Genomic DNA, 16,610 nt, shown 5'->3' on the forward strand with positions numbered 1-16,610 from the left:
TACCGAATCTCCTTAATATTTCCTCTAAACTCATTTTTCACAAATGGAGGTACTTTTGACAGAATTACCTTCTTTGATGGGCTTGACAGAGGCAAAACGGGCACAAACATAATTGTTAAACCACTCTCAATCAACTCATCTGCCTTTTGACTTTCGGTCAAAAAACAACTGTGGCCTTATTCACGCGAGAGGCAGACCTGATATTAACACTGCCAACTACAGCAGTCACGGCCATCAAACAATCTCTCACTGAAACACACACATCAGACACAAATCACAAACACACTCCTGAAAATAATTCAGCATCAGATGTTTGAGTGTCACTATGTCCAGTAATAGGAATAATTCAGTATGTTTGTAACACAAAAATAAACTGATCATGTTCAAATGAACACTTTCCCAGACTAATTAAACTAAATGTCTTGTAGAGAAAACAGAGATTTGTTTACCTGTGAGAAGTGAAGAGAGAATGATCAGTCCCAGCAGACACAAATGACACTTATCAGCCATTTTCTCTTTCTGTCAGTCTTCCTCTTCATTATATGCTCACAACTCTTTCTTTAAATACTATCAGCTCTTCCTGTGTTTGTTCACTTCCTCTGATCTGACTGAGTGTTTAAATGCTGTTATTTAGTGACACAATGTCAGTCATAATGGAGAAGTGTGAGAACTGAGATCAGTTCAGGCAGTTTTAACCTGCAGTCATTCTGTAAACACCTCAATCTGTTGAATCTTCCCTCGAGAGCTGAGCACAGACTGTTACTGGTGTTGTGTTCAACTCTGTTTCTTCTATATTTCCTATGAACTGCCAAACCATAATCACTAACCAGACAACAGCATCTGTGAAACATGTTCTTCAGTGTGAGAACTGCATATTGTTTAGAAACCCAGTCTATAGGCTGTTCTTTACATTACTGTTAGTTTCACTTCATACTTTTAGCAGTTTTACACATTGTTAAATTCTAGAAATAAATGTATTAAAATATTGACGATTAAACTGGTTTGTTACTGAAAAGTTATTCACTATCACTGACTTCCTTCCTTGAGTCGTACTAATAACAATAATATCAATAATGACATTTTGAAAAATATTTGAAACCCTCATTTTTCAAACTCCTCCAAAGTCATTGGTCAGATATTTGGTAAAACCATTTAACACATTAACAAATTTAATGTCATGATCCAAAAATGATTTTATCTCTGCTGTTGACACCAAAAATTAGTTTGTCTCAGTATCCACACTTGAGAGCATGTGTATGCGACACGATGTCATGTATGTATGTAAAATGTATGTATTTTGTGTAATCAGTAAATTAGAAGCACCAGAATTACTAAACACAGTTATATAACAGACATTCAGACGTTTATCTGTAAGTTCACAATACATAAAGTCAAAGTGTGTAAATAAAGTTGTGTATAAATTTTTAAAGCACTGTAAGTTTCTCCTCCTCTCAGCACTAATGTTTGTCTTTTGTCTCTTTGTGTTGTGGTTTGTGATCTAGTGTTTTCAGAAGTGTGTTACTGCTGACTGTGGAAACTCAGTTAGTTTGACCACACTAGTTTAACCCACACAGATCTGAGATCATCTCTGAACCCAGTTTGAACTGATAGTTGTGAATTTTCATACATTCAGATCACAGTTCCTCGTTCTGTTTCTACATCCGATTTCTCAACTTTTTCCTCTGTATAAATGTTTGCTGCAATCAGATTATGAGTTCAGTGTTAGTTTAATTGGTGCAGTTTATCTAAAATCTTTATTTCAGTGTTTTCACGTAAGGCAGAGTTCATCATCCAAACACCTGAATTTGAAAGACCTTGATTAGTTGATTCAGGTGATTTAATTAGAGTTGAAAAGTGTTTCTCCAGGAGCAGAAATGATGAATCTGATGTACAGTAGCACATATACTGTATTTCTGCACATTTCCATGAACCAGTGATTCCCAAACCAGTTCCTGGAGTCTCCTCAACAATGTTTCTAGCACTGGAGTCTCTATTGATGAACTGATGAATGAATCAGGTGTGTTTGATTAGAGAGAGATACAATGACCGTCTTATGAGATCTTGAATCTATCCAGCATTGGTCAAACTCTTTGGAGAGTTGAGCTAAGACAAATCAAGCCACATACATGACCAGATGTAGGGCCATTCATACTAAAATGAGAGTGTTTTTAGTAGAGATGTGGATGACCCTGCAGACCTTACACCTATTTCTTCAAAAGGAGACACTGCAACTGTCAGTGCTGATTCTGACAAAAGTGTGACAAGTGTGAATGAAAGATGCACGAATGAGGAACTTGAAAGTTTCCACTTGTTCAAGGCTGTAAATGTGTCTCATGCATGTGATGGAGACCATCAGAAGGTAGAGGTGTTTCATGAACACTTTTTCATTTCTCTGACCAACAACATTGAGTTCAGGCTGATGAGAACAGAATTATAAATCCATCAAACTGACCATCTGATGAAAATCAGCACATCCTATATGAGGATGACCAACTTCTCACGATACTTAAGACTCTCAGTGAAGACTAACAGTAATTATGGAATCATCATATTCCATATGAAGTTTTACAGTGATGTTTTGCATCGATTCCAGAGTCAAGACGTTCTTACAATCTGAAGATGGCCACACTTTTGTAACTAAAATAGTGTATTAATTATAGCAGTTGTAGTGTTTCAGAGCTGTGATCTCACTGTTGAGCTTTGGAAACATGCTATTGCTGTTAGAGCAGTAGAGCAGAGGTCATCTCTGAACCCAGATTAGACTGATGATGCTGTGAATCTGAATAATTCTGACGCATTTCCTCTTTTTTTTTCAGAAGCTGCTGTATGCTACCGTATAACTCCTTTCAGCTAACAATGGAATAAAGTTCAGACAGTTAATAAACTGATTTTAATCCTAATTACAATTAAATCAACATTTATCTGAAATCAGTTTTATTTAAATTCTATAAAACTTTAAAATTAATATACAGTGTGTAAGCAGATTAATTTAACTTCCACAAGTCCTTCTTTCAAATCTTATTTTATTCTGTTCACTCATTATATATATTAAATTTATATTAATTCACAACCAAATATCTGAGAGCTTTAAAGGGTTCAGGGCTCAAAGCAGTAAAAATAATTAGTAATTAGTTCATGACTAAGGGGTAATCTGCTTTTAAGGGCCCAAAGAATTGAATCAACAAAAACAAATCTCACGAGAGGTCACAGAAACCTTTCCAGTGTAAGTTAAATATGAATGTAATACTTAGATATTACATCTAATTTGGTAGAAACACAAAGCGTTGCATGTTTTATTGGACTGCAAAGATGAGAAGTGGTGATATTTATTTAGTACAGAGGTGCTCAATCCTGTTCCTGGAGATTTACCTTCCTGCAGAGTTTAGTTCAAACCCTGACCAAACACACCTGTCTGTAATTATCAAGTGCTCCTTCAGATCCTAATTAGTTGGTTCAGGTGTGTTCGATCAGGGTTGGAGGTGAACTCTGCAGGAAGGTAGATCTCCAGGAGCAGGATTGAGCACCCCTGATTTAGTAGAACATTTGCAACTGCTTTTTATCACTTAATTAGAAGCACCATAAATTAAGTTGATTCTGTTATATGAACTACTGAACAGACAGATGTTGATTTTAAAACACAAAGTATTGAAAATAAAAATAAAGCTCGGGGGAAACAAAACAAAAAAACAAAACAAAACAAAAAGACACACACACACACACACACACACTATAAGTGTGTCCCACACAGGTAATGAAAAGTTTGACACACACTTCTTCATCCTCATTTCAACATTTGGGCCAAATACAGGAAATACCTCATATAAGTGGTCAAGTGCAAAGACCACAAGTGTGAGGATTTGGACAAGGCATCTGTTGGTTATATATGGTGGGTGGAGATGACACCATTGCAACCTGATTGGCTGCTCATTAAATGCAGATTCCATTGGTCCGTTTGTGTCTGAATGGGCGGGACTTGGCCTGAATTAAATGGGCATCAGACTTTGTCTGTACAGTGTTTACTGTAGTGTTATATTGTATTAACACACAGTGTGAGCAAGTATCTTAATTCCCAAACAAACTTTACTTTTACAGTTTTTACATTTATTTATTTATTTATTTGTTGTTGAGGGGTGGTGGGGGTGGGGGTGGGGGTGGGGGGTTGGGCATTAATAATTCCAAACCCAATTAATTTGCTGTGAGAAAAGGTGTGTGGAAATCATTAGTTTATCAAAATAGATTTCTGAACCAACCACAATAAAGTTATATGAATTATTATGAATATTGATCATTTCATAATTTGTTAATCTTCATTTCTTTGCTTCACAATTGATCACATTTCCAACTAATGAAGGTGAATCACCAGATTTGAGTCACAAACTCCACTGAGATGAACCAGATGTAGAAACCAAGTGCAGTTTAATATCTTCAACATGAAACTAACAGAAAATAAACAAAGGTTTAGCATGACTTGACAAAACATGAAGTTAACATGACACAAACATAATGCACAACAAAGAAGCAATGCAAACATGAGGGTTTAAATTTAAAACCATAGGGAACACATGATAGAAAGCAACCAATGACAGGACAGAACTAATGAACAGGAATCAATGAACAAACAGAACTGTAGTAGAAGAGTAGGTGAGCTTTGGGACGCTGGTGACACCTGCTGGTCAAAAATGTGTAAATGCAACAAAAACTCAGGCAAAAACATGCATAAAAACAACTTTTAAAGCCCATTGAAAATGTTTTATTGAACGTATACTATGTTACACGCAATACAAATTGTAACATACTAATAAATAATAAGTGTCTGTATTTTTAACAAAAAAAAAAAAAAAAAACACCTTGTACTCCAACATGTGCAGGTAGCCACATGAACCTCAGGACTGTACCCATTTTTTGTATTCTGAGCATATTTATATTAATATTAATTCTTGTCTTGTTGTTGATAGCCCATTTGATAAACTATTCAAAGCTGATATAGAGTCTGAACAAATACCTGCTCTCACTGACTTAACTTCCTCCACCCATTGTATAGTCAACAACATTACTATCACAGATGCATAATTAGTTTTCCTTTTCTGAATATTGACTTTGAATCTCTGAATATATACGGCTGCAGCTGTATGTCCTGACACAGGATCCTTTGACCATCAGTGAATATAAATATTTTGTTTATGCTTGATCCAAATACTGCAACAACCTATATTTTGAGTTAAGACTTTTCATTCAGATAAGTGTACAAGAATGTGTAAATATATTACATTCAAAACACACAAATATGCTCATACAACTGACAACTGAATTCAAAACCCATGATACTTATGACTGTTTTTGTGGTCCAGGGTCACAAATGTGTATCAATTCATATTTATTTATATCAACAGACAAATGTGCACAAATAAAACAAACATAACATACAAACCTTTGGGTACAAGTAATAATAATAATAAAACAAAGTAAATCTGCTGGCTGCTGGAATAATCATAACATAAAAATAAATACAAAGTAAGAAAGGTGATGTGTTGAAAGAACTCCTGGAATATTAAAGACTGTGCTGCAAATGGGTGCAGATGAGCTTTGGGTAGTTGATGTCATACATGTAGAAATGTTTGAAACACAGATCCACTGCTTGTAGTAAGGTCTTCTGTTCCACTGCTTCACCGCTGAAAATGCTAAAATCTTGGGAGGAGTTTTTGTAATTAGTGCAGCAATGCTGGTGTCATCCGGCAGAATAAAACTCCCTTCATTCACTCTTTCCTCTGTGATAAGATGAAGCAGAAGAAGAAACATTTTACAGATAAACTAGTTAACATTTTTTCATAATTGTTGGAAAACCTACACTACTAATCAGAAATTTTTGAACAGTAAGACTTTTAATGTTTTTTTTTTTTTTTTTTAAGAATTCTTTTCTACTCACTAAGCCTGCATTTATTTATTATTTATTTATAATTGGCATGTGGATGTTTAGTGTATGAGATTCCACTGTTGTAGTTTTTTCTTCACTGAAGAACCCAATGTCTAAAAATAAGTAAAAACAGATTTAGTACACATTTAAAAAAAAAAAAAAAAAACATGCAAATCTGTCATAGCTTTATAAGAGAAATGGCTGTAATTAGAGGCGATTCTAATATATGCATAACAATATTCAATATAAATAAACCATAAAAACACTTTTAGTGTTATTACAATTAGTGCTCGCTTTCAAACAACTGACGCTTGTCCTGTTTTGAGCAGCAGGTGTCGCCGTTGTGTCACGAACGATTGGAAGCAGTGAATCATTTTGCGAAGCGATTTGTTTAATTGATTCGAAACTTTGAAAAGCTTCGTTTCTCCCATCACGTCTTTCTTTTGGGAAAATGTGATTATTTTTAGTATTCACCGAATTTGAGCGCATCTCTCTGAGCTGCCGCTGAGCGAATCTTACATACTGGACCGAAGTTAAATGGTTCAAATGAAAACCAATGTCTCATTTAGCATTAGCCATTTACCATATGTGGCAAGGTGGATGACGTAATTCAGTTTCATTGGCTCATTGGTGTATGATTGTCACCCACCATAGCCTATTGGAAGTGGCTCTGATGGTATTTTAAGGCTGGAGTTAGATCACCTGGTGTGCGTCACGACTAGGACCGCCCATACTGAGTGCGCTGGTAGACGGTGCGTGGTTTCTTTTGGTCTGTAGCTGTTTGGCTAATAGATGTGAGCATGTGGATTTTAAATGTAGACTTTCTCTTTTCTCAGTGCGTTTTATGCTTGGTTGGGTCACAGACTGTCCACTGCATGTCAGGTATGTGTGCGAGTCGTTTTACCTACTGTTGTTTTGGCGTCGGGTGATTAATTATCTGTTTAACTCTTAGCCGTGAAATCAGTGAAAAGTCTTCCTGCATGTTAATTCGTTATGAGCTGTGAGCGACTATACACTTCGTGTGGCACGAGGAATTGCTTTGGGTAAGCGTAATCAATCTGCTTCCTCTTTTTCACAAGACAAGTATTTAATTAATAATTCTTCTTTCTTAGTGCGCTGAGCTGTCTCTCTCGTCGCGTTTCTTGAAGGCGGAAGTGTTTATACCCGTCGTTAAAGGAGGACGCGCTGCTGTTTTTCCTGCTGTTTTTTTGTACTGTGTTTCGTTTTTTTTTGTTTTTGTAGTTGAATGTCAACTGGTGTCCAGTCGAACTTCAGTTGTGCTTCTGTTTGCTGCTTAATTGCCAAATACACTAACGGCTCCGAGTTGCTCTATTACTATTAAAGGGCTGGTTTACATCTGGGGCATCATTAATGTCATCGCTTGTGCCCTGATAAGTGTTTCCACGCTATTGTAGGGGAACTCTGACTCTAGGACCTGCTACAGTGAGCATTCGGACTGTTGCATTCATTTCATTTTGTGTTGTGTTGTTTATATCATTGTTTACTAGTATTTTGTTTTGTATATTTTCAATAGTTTAAGTTTGATATTGTAATAGTGTTTCTTTATAAATGTTTTTGTTTACTTTGATGGAAATATTTCCACTGTATTGTTGAATTTAATTTGTTTTGTTTGTTTTGGTGTATTTTAGGCACTGCCGGCCCGAGGCTGGGAGGCTAGCTAGCTTGGAGTACGGGTGGTGGTGCAATTGTGTGGAGTGCAGTGCCGCTTGGATTCACCTCTCACGGTGTGTGTGTGTGTGTGTGTGTGTGTGTGTGTGTGTGTGTGTTACACGAATTCACAGATAGGGTCTTCACTCCATCTAGCCTGCCCCTGCCGCTGGAAAGCCTGTGTCTTTTATTATTTTTTTATTTTTTTTTTTTTATTATTTTTTTGTTGTGAGTATTTTCAAATTGACATCTTTAGTTTGTCCAGTACACAGAGCTTTTGATTGTGACAGTGTTTGATTGTGACCTGACATTTGACATTGATTATCACTGAACATTTTAACTATTTATGGTGATTTGAATAAAGTCTTTTGTACATTGTTCACACGTCTCTCTCGGATCACTTCAGCCTACGAACCTGTGTCCTTTATTTTGGTTATTTCCCGTTTCCTTACGGGGTGGCGTAAGTCGGATTGTATTTGGGTGTGTCACTGATGCAGCAGCAGCTTCTTCTGTTTTCAGTCACTGTCGACCGTTAAAACCCAACGCTGGGTTATTATTAAAAACAACCCAACGATGTTTAAAAAATATCCCAATGTTTTAGAAAATAACCCAACATAGTGACCCAATATGTGTAAACCATCTATTTTTGCTGTGTAATCTTATATTAAAACTTGATTTTTTTATTTATTTATTTATTTTAAATCAACTTGAGGCGTAGCAAGAGGAATATTTGTTATTATGATGGAGGGACTAACTGGAATTTCAATAATACCTAAATTCATAGCATCTTTATTTGCTGTCCAACCAAAACTTATAATGTCATCATTTCCATATTTCCTTGACTGGATGTGTCTCTGTATGTCCTTTTATATTAATCCAATAATTCATTGGCATTTATTGTCAATTCTCCTTCCTCCACCTGTAACCCTGATATAGTTGAGGATCTAAAAGCCCCGCAGCAAATCATTATTGATTGTGATCTTTGACTTGTTTCAGTACCTGACCATATAGTTTCATTTTGACTTCAGGATTATGATTTTCTCTTCGCGAAACAGACTCTACCTTCTTACGTGTGACGTCACCGGGTGCTGTTCATGGCGGTGGTGCTGAATTTGTTGATATCAATCGATATTGTCGATTATTAATTCTGTGCACGGGCTGCTTCACTGCGTTATGTGAGAAAGCGGTGTTCTTTATAAAAGTGTTGATTTTAAATAAAAACACGAAACTCTTTCCTGTTAGAATGAAACAAACTTACAAGAAACTTTAACTTTCGCTTTGCAAAAAACATCACGTCAGGGAAGAAAAATATATGACCAGAGCACCTCCCAGTGGTCACCACATAAAATACAAGGGGACAAAAACTACGACACAGCTTTTAACAAGCAAAAATACAAGCGCAAATATATATATATATAGCAGCACTACCGAATTTTGCTACTAATTTATAGTGTTCATTCTCTGGTTGATTACGTCATTAATTGATCTTTACCACACATCTCTGCCATATGTACATCAATTTGACATCAATTTGTCACCACTAGTAAGCTACTACTAAACATATTGTAAAAACTTTAATGTGCTGTGAAGTTGCTTTGCAACCATATGTATCGTGAAAAGCGCTATACAGATCAATTTAAATTCAGCTGAATTAAATCACTAATTTCTGTAGTTGGATGACCTACTCAATAAAAGCACAACACACAAAACATATAATCAACAGCTACTATGGCAGACAAAAAAGACAGAAAGAGAAGAGCCCCAGCTTTACTCCAGCTGAAATGACCATTCATGGATGAAGTGGCACAACACAAACATAAACTTTTTTTCAAGTTTCCAACAAAATAAAAAAAAAAGATCTCTGGGAAAGCATAGCATAAGCATAAAAATGAATTCAGTGAGTAAAAGGCGCTGCCTAGCAATGTAGTTACAATTAATATATAAGTAGCAAGATAATGACAGCACGAAAATATAGGCACAATATAGATGCCACGTTTTTGATCTTTTTTTTTTCTAAACCATTTTTAGAGGATTGTAAATTACACCATTTTAGTAAAAGTCAGTGACTGGGAGACATTAATGTTTTATTCAAAGTCTGTTATGTAGGCTACATTTAAAAAACAGCCACGGGTAAAATATACCCCGTGGCAGTTTTAGTATTGGGTATCATCAAAAGTACAATATTAGCCTACAGTAAACTATCATATATTGCCTGTTGAGGACGATGACGACACAGCTCGAATTTCAGTATGAACACATAGCCTGGTACACAACTTATATCGTGTTTTTATTTTATTTTATATGTAATGCATGTCTACATTAAAAGTACCATTCCACCGGAAGCGAGCAACAGCGAGAACTAAATGAAGATAAATGTTTTGGCGTGTGATGTGTTTATTGAACCAATCAGATAAGAGTAAATGGAGTCCGCCAGAGTCTGATTTGATTGGCTACAAAAGGGTGGTGGCCCCGCCCTCCTCCTCACGCTTGCAAAACTCAGTGAGTGAGAGAATCTGCCAAAAGTGTAAGCGCAGAAAAAAGACGGAGCTGTACATATCAGATTATTTCGGCAACTTTGTGTCCTACATACACAACAAGTCATTTAGACATTTGCAACAGTCTGTTTTTTCACATACATATTGGTCCTACGCAGTCAATCTGTTTTGCAAACTGTTGTTTTCATGTGCAAATCACTGTTCACAGGCTTGCAGTGCTTTTGACCGTATTTTATTGAAAAGAACGAGCCAAAAGTGTAAGCGCGGAGAAATGGAAGTCGGAAGAATGCAGATCCTATTTATTTTGCGAAAGCATAAAGCTGCAGTTTCACAACACATGAATTACACTTACGAGTAACAGTAAAATGCTGCAAATCTGTTTTCTTACGCTTGAAACGCGATTTACACTTTTACAAAGCTTCTCTTGCGCATGCAAATTTAATTTACGCTTACAGTCTTATGTACACTTGCACAACACGTACTCTTCACATGCAAATCTTTATGGCATTATTTTATCTCCATACGGTTGGCAAACCTTTTTAGAAGGTGCATTTCTGCCACCTACTGGACTGGAGCATGATGGATATTACTGACATAATAATAATAATAATAATAATAATAATAATAACTACAACAACAACCTAAAGGAGTATTAAATAAAAATACAATTCTTTTTATGCTTCATTATGTGATGTGATCAAATTCTGTTTATTACACATATTGCTTTCAAATTATTAATAATTCCATAATAGACCTTATAATGCACTGCACATTCTTTAGTATTGACTTAATTGTTATATTTTCAATATTAAACAAACTTAGTTCTTCTATTAATCCCATTATTTCTCTTTCATATGCTCCACTGTCCCTGAAATACCACATTTATTACAATTACCTGATTCATGTTTACCAATAATAAATAATGACTGATTAAGAGCTGTGTGATCAATACAGAGTCTAGATATTATTGTGTCCTCCTTCCTACTTCCAAAGTTTTTCCTTCCATTTCCAACTTGTTTTTGAATGTTACCACCTGTTACCTGAGGGAAAGTTCCCACCTATATTCTGTCAACAATTACCCTAGAGTGACCCCTACTGGACACACACATACATGACAATGTAAAGTGAGGACAAAAATGGCTCTTACAGTGTCAAATGATAAAACATGTGACCATAAATGCAATATGAAAATATTAAGTCATACCAAGAGATTAAAAAAAGTGTTTTTCTATTTAGTTATTAACCCAATATAAGGTATAAATACTCTACTTTACACTTTTAGACTGTGAACTAGTCTGAAATAAGTATTCAGCACATATTTATAGACCAAAAACAGATGTTTGGAAATGTTGAATTTATATTTCTGCATGTGGTACTTTACACATAAAAACATTACAGCATGATATATGTGAGGAAGATCATATATAAGTAATGATTTGTCTATAAATTGAAATGATCAGTAAATGAATAATAAAAAAAAAACATTCAAATACATCTATAAATATGTTGTATGGCAATTAACACACAAGTGTTGCATTATCAGTTAAAATTGACTATTACAACCTTTTTTTTTAAAAAGTCTTGTGTACAAAGTTTAATGTAACAATCAGATGAATTAAGGTTAGATAATGATCACATAATATGGATATGGAGCAAATATCATTGAAAACTGTATGCAAATATTCATAATATCCACTGGGTTGAAGATTAATCTTGCTGTAATCTGGCCTGTTATTATTAGGGAGTATTTTATTCTAATATTGTATTCATCACTATTTCCTCTCAGTGCTGTAAGTTCTTCCTCCCTGCAAAATAATTCAACAAAAGCATTTACTGAGCTCTCATGACTAAAGACTTTGTTCCAGATCAATGTGAATCATCTCAAAAACTCACCAGCTCTTCTTGCACAGATGATCTGAAGAAGAATCACAGTAGGAGCAGCAAACACTGCAAACTCAACAATAATCACAATCACTGCAGGAAAGATGAGAGACACAATCAAGAGAGAAAAACAGACTCAATCTGTGAAAATAGAAATGATAAGGTATAAAACAACAAACAGTGCAAAGACGTGTCGTACGTCTGAATATTAATCCAGTCGTCTCAGAGTTTGATCTGCTGACTGGAATCAGTGTTGAAGTGACTGGAGCTGCAGAAGATGAACATTCAGATCATAATACTGTGAGACAACAACATCATATTTATGATAAATGAACATTACATGACACACAGTTTGTGTTTCATCATCAGTGTTTCAGTGGCAGTTGATGTGAAGAGACGTGTTACTGTATAATTCATGTCTTCTTTATATGAGACTGAAACCATAAACCTTCAGCTTGTCCTGAATTAATGACATTATTGATTATTATAATTACTCCTACATGGATCATGCTAGGTTATTCTGATTTATGAGATAGTATAGTCTATTAGGGCCTGTGTGACCCATTTAGGATTTTTAAGCAGTTTTATGCATTATATATCTTTGATCACTACTATTTCACAATGACAAACTAAATATTAATAATGGGCTGTTGAAAAAGACTTTATCATACTTTATCGTGACTCTTTTTGTTTGGAAAATGGTTCCCATAAATATACGAAAGAGTAACTGTACACATATATTTCAAAGAAAATGTGAAGATATTCTTATAAATATGTAGATGTATATTTTAAGTGCTGCTGCTGCTGAGATGTAAAGTGTTTTTTCTTTTCTTTTTGACTTTTTATTTATTTTATGACTGTTTGTTTTGAATTGAGTTGTGGACCCCAGGAAGACTAGAAACCACTTTGTAGAAGCAAACAGGATCCAAATAAACAATAAAAAACATAATTACATTAACAATATCACATTTGATTCATACAGTGAAGACTATGCAGTGTTTTAGTTTTACTCAGTATATAATTATATATACAATTTCTGTTGCATTTCTTACTACACAGTAAAAAAAAGATAAAAAAAAAAAAAAAAACTTGAAATTAAATGTTTAATTATTTTTATTTTGCTCCATTGTGTTGGTAATTTGCTTTTGTTATAATTTTTAATTACAATAATAAAAATGTTGGCAGAGGCTGTTTACACTAACTCCACCCAACAACGTGACAAAAATATAAGACAAATTAAATTTATTTGAGTGAATACAGCATAGATTACAATATTACATACATTCAATTTGCTTAATGAGAATTTTAGAAAAAAAAAAAAGATTTCATTCAATGTAACATTTAAACATTTTAATTCAAGTGTGTTCAACTGTTCTCTGTAATCTGAGTCGTGATGGGCTGCTGTTCACCGGGGGAACTGTGAATGTCAGGCCGTCGCCTCATGTTTGACTCATAGTTGAAAGATGTTGTGACTGACTCCATAACCTGCCCATAAACAAACAGTACTGACGTTAGAGAACATACTTTAACAACAACATAAATTACATTAAGTTTTATAATGAATAAAATTATTTTATATTATGCGAGAAAAATTACATTTCCATCATGAGAATCTCATACAACAGACTGAAATCTCATTCTTGTATGTTGTGTTGCATACAATAATATCATTTACAGCACAGTAAAGAGTTTATAAATGAAATAAAATGTTTACAAACCTTTATTTCTCTGAAGAAGTGCACCAATCAGGCGGCGATGAGAACCGCTCTCTCCTGTAGAGGATGAAAAAAGCCTGTGCTCTGACCGTAACTCAACAGCTGAAGTAAGTCTGTGTTGGGTTGTTTCGTTGGAGGGAGGGGGAGGGGTGTATAGTTTCGGCGGTCAGTGAGATTGACCAAGACACTAATGACTGTAACACAAAAACTACCCAACACTGGAAAAAAACAACAACCCAGTATATCAACCAACAGACTCAACCCAGCGTTTGGGTGGAAAAAATAACCCAGCATTTTAAGATTGTACAATCCATAATTAAGACGTCAGAAGTAGAGAAACTTAAGAACACTGGACAAAGGCTCTGAAGGTAAAAAAAAAAAAAAAAAAATTGTATAGTTTGTTTTACCAGACAATGTTATAATTAAAATGAAATATTTAGTTTTTTTTTTTTTCTTCAGACTGATGCTCTTTGTATACAGTTTCCAATCACAAAAGCAGCTAATCATACTGACTTCAGTTCAAATATGCAGCTAACAGATCATATGCAGTGAACAAATAAAACACTGTTTATCATTGCATTAACATCAGCACTTCCATGTTCACTGCATTAAACAACAAACACCATCGTCATCATCTACAACCAAACCACGAGCTCCACCCTTCAGCACAATGAAAACCACAAAACTTCAACAACACAAACTCCTCAAAACACCAGAAACAACATTTGAACATTAAACACAAACAGATTTACCTTTACTCAAAATAAATAATATAACACTTAATTTTCATCACTTTATTTCAACTCCTTCAATTTTACTTAAGTGATTATGTGCATTTGTTAAATAACATGGACAAGAGAGGATTCAGTAAAACTGACAACAGTGAAAAAATTATTATTATTATTATTATTTTTGTCTGTACCTCGTGTAGAAGTTACTGCTGTCGCTGTAGTTGATTTGTGGTGTGGACTGGAATCACTGCTGTCGTTGTTTTATCTTGAGCTGTAAAGATGAATGTTAGTTCATATTATATTTTAACTTTGATGATCACATTATATAAAATGTTAGTTATTGCTGTGAAGTCTCAATTTGTTCATTATTTACAGCAGCACTTCTTGGACAGTTAAACTTGATTTGAGTTTCTCTTCTGTCAGACTGAAAGAAACTTTTGTTCCTTCATTTGTTCTGCTTCAATGATACTAATAGTCCTTAGTGTTATTGACATCATGATGACTTAAAATGATTGATGAGATTGTTTTCTCACCTGAACTCTTGACAGTATATGTGACTGAGGTCTTGACTTGATCTCTGTGAGTAACTTCACATCTCCACTCTCTGTTGTCATCTTCATTCAGGAGTGTTGTAGTCAGAGTGATGATACAGTGTCCTGGAGCTGATATCTGATATCTGGAGTCTGATATTGTCAGTTTAACACCAGCCTGATTCACCCAGAACAGCTGAATTCCCTCAGAACGGATCCGATCACCACAAGAGACTCCAGTATATGAATATGAATACAACTGACAGGAGAGAGTCACAGAGCTGCCTGCACTGATTTCAGTCTGTGAGGATGATGAAGAGACTGAAACACAAAATAACACACAAATCACACATTTTAATCATCATGAGAGTTTAAATTAACAATTTGCACTTTTTTTAAATTGATCATATAATCATAAAATTACCATAAAGTACATGCAGATAAACACGTGCATCAGTTCCTTGTTGTTTGTCATTCACAAATTGTCGGCAGCTGTAAGATCCATAATCTTCTTTTATGATGTTCTTGATGTTCAGAGAGCAGTCAGACCCCAGACTCAGTCTCTCATGTCTCTCTGTGTTTTTCTTCTTTTTCCCTAAACCAATCAGTTCAACTACTGCTGAATGACTGAATCTGTTCTCATAGGTCCATGTAGTTGATGTGCAGTTATGAAGATGATTATTACAGGGCAGACGGACATTTTCATCAGAATTGATGTACACATGAGCATCATTCACTCCACTGGTACCTGAAACACAAGTATGTTTGATATTTTAATAAAAAAAAAGCAAATAAATAAAAACATACCAGCATAAAAATTAAAAGATTCAAAACAAAATAAACTGTTTTTTCTTTATCAGAGAGCTGTTGAAATCACAAACACACTCTTAATATGAAAATAATTCAGCATCACATGTTTGAGTGTGAATCTGTCTAGTTTTAGTGCATCAGTAATAATCCAGTATGTTCTTTATGTAACACAAGAATAAACTGATCATGTTGAAATGAACTCTTTCCCAGACTAATTAAACTAAATGTCTTGTAGAGAAAACAGAGATTTGTTTACCTGTGAGAAGTGAAGAGAGAATGATCAGTCCCAGCAGACACAAATGACACTTATCAGCCATTTTCTCTTTCTGTCAGTCTTCCTCTTCATTATATGCTCACAACTCTTTCTTTAAATACTATCAGCTCTTCCTGTGTTTGTTCACTTCCTCTGATCTGATTGGCTGAGTGTTTATTTGACTGACACTATATCACTGCATGATGGACGAGTGTTGAATCAGCATCATATTCTGACTGATCTTCACACTGTTACTGCTGATATTTGCTCTGAATCTCACCTGAACCACGACACTCATGATTGCTGTTTTCAAAGATGCATTTACACAAAAATAATAATAATACTCACAATGAGTGAATATACGTAATTGTTTGTATTTCTGCAAATGTTTATGATAATGGAATCACTCATTTAGTCAAACAAACTCTGTCTTTATGAAGTTTTACAGTGATCTTTTGCATCTATTTCAGAGTCAAGGCTTTCTTATAATGCTGAAATGGTTAATTTGTCATTCTACACTTTTGTAACTAAAATATCATATTAATTATAGCAGTTGTCGTGTTTCAGAGCAGTGATCTCACTGTTGAGTTTAACCGCAGTAGAGCAGAGATCATCT

At 34.8% G+C, this 16,610-nt stretch overlaps 1 long non-coding RNA gene and 1 pseudogene across 1 annotated transcript; one reads left to right on the top strand and one right to left on the bottom strand.

The window, feature by feature from the left end:
• The window catches only part of LOC127159549 (neural cell adhesion molecule 2-like), a 32,029-nt pseudogene extending 15,722 nt beyond the window's left edge, over nt 1–16,307 (bottom strand).
• On the top strand, nt 7,155–7,961 carry LOC127159550 (uncharacterized). Its single transcript, XR_007826472.1, has 2 exons — nt 7,155–7,354; nt 7,561–7,961. It is a non-coding gene; the product is annotated as an uncharacterized LOC127159550 (long non-coding RNA).
• Nucleotides 16,308–16,610: the final 303 nt, after the last annotated feature.

Source organism: Labeo rohita, unplaced genomic scaffold, assembly GCF_022985175.1.
Source record: "Labeo rohita strain BAU-BD-2019 unplaced genomic scaffold, IGBB_LRoh.1.0 scaffold_229, whole genome shotgun sequence".
Classification (NCBI taxonomy): Eukaryota; Metazoa; Chordata; class Actinopteri; order Cypriniformes; family Cyprinidae; genus Labeo; species Labeo rohita.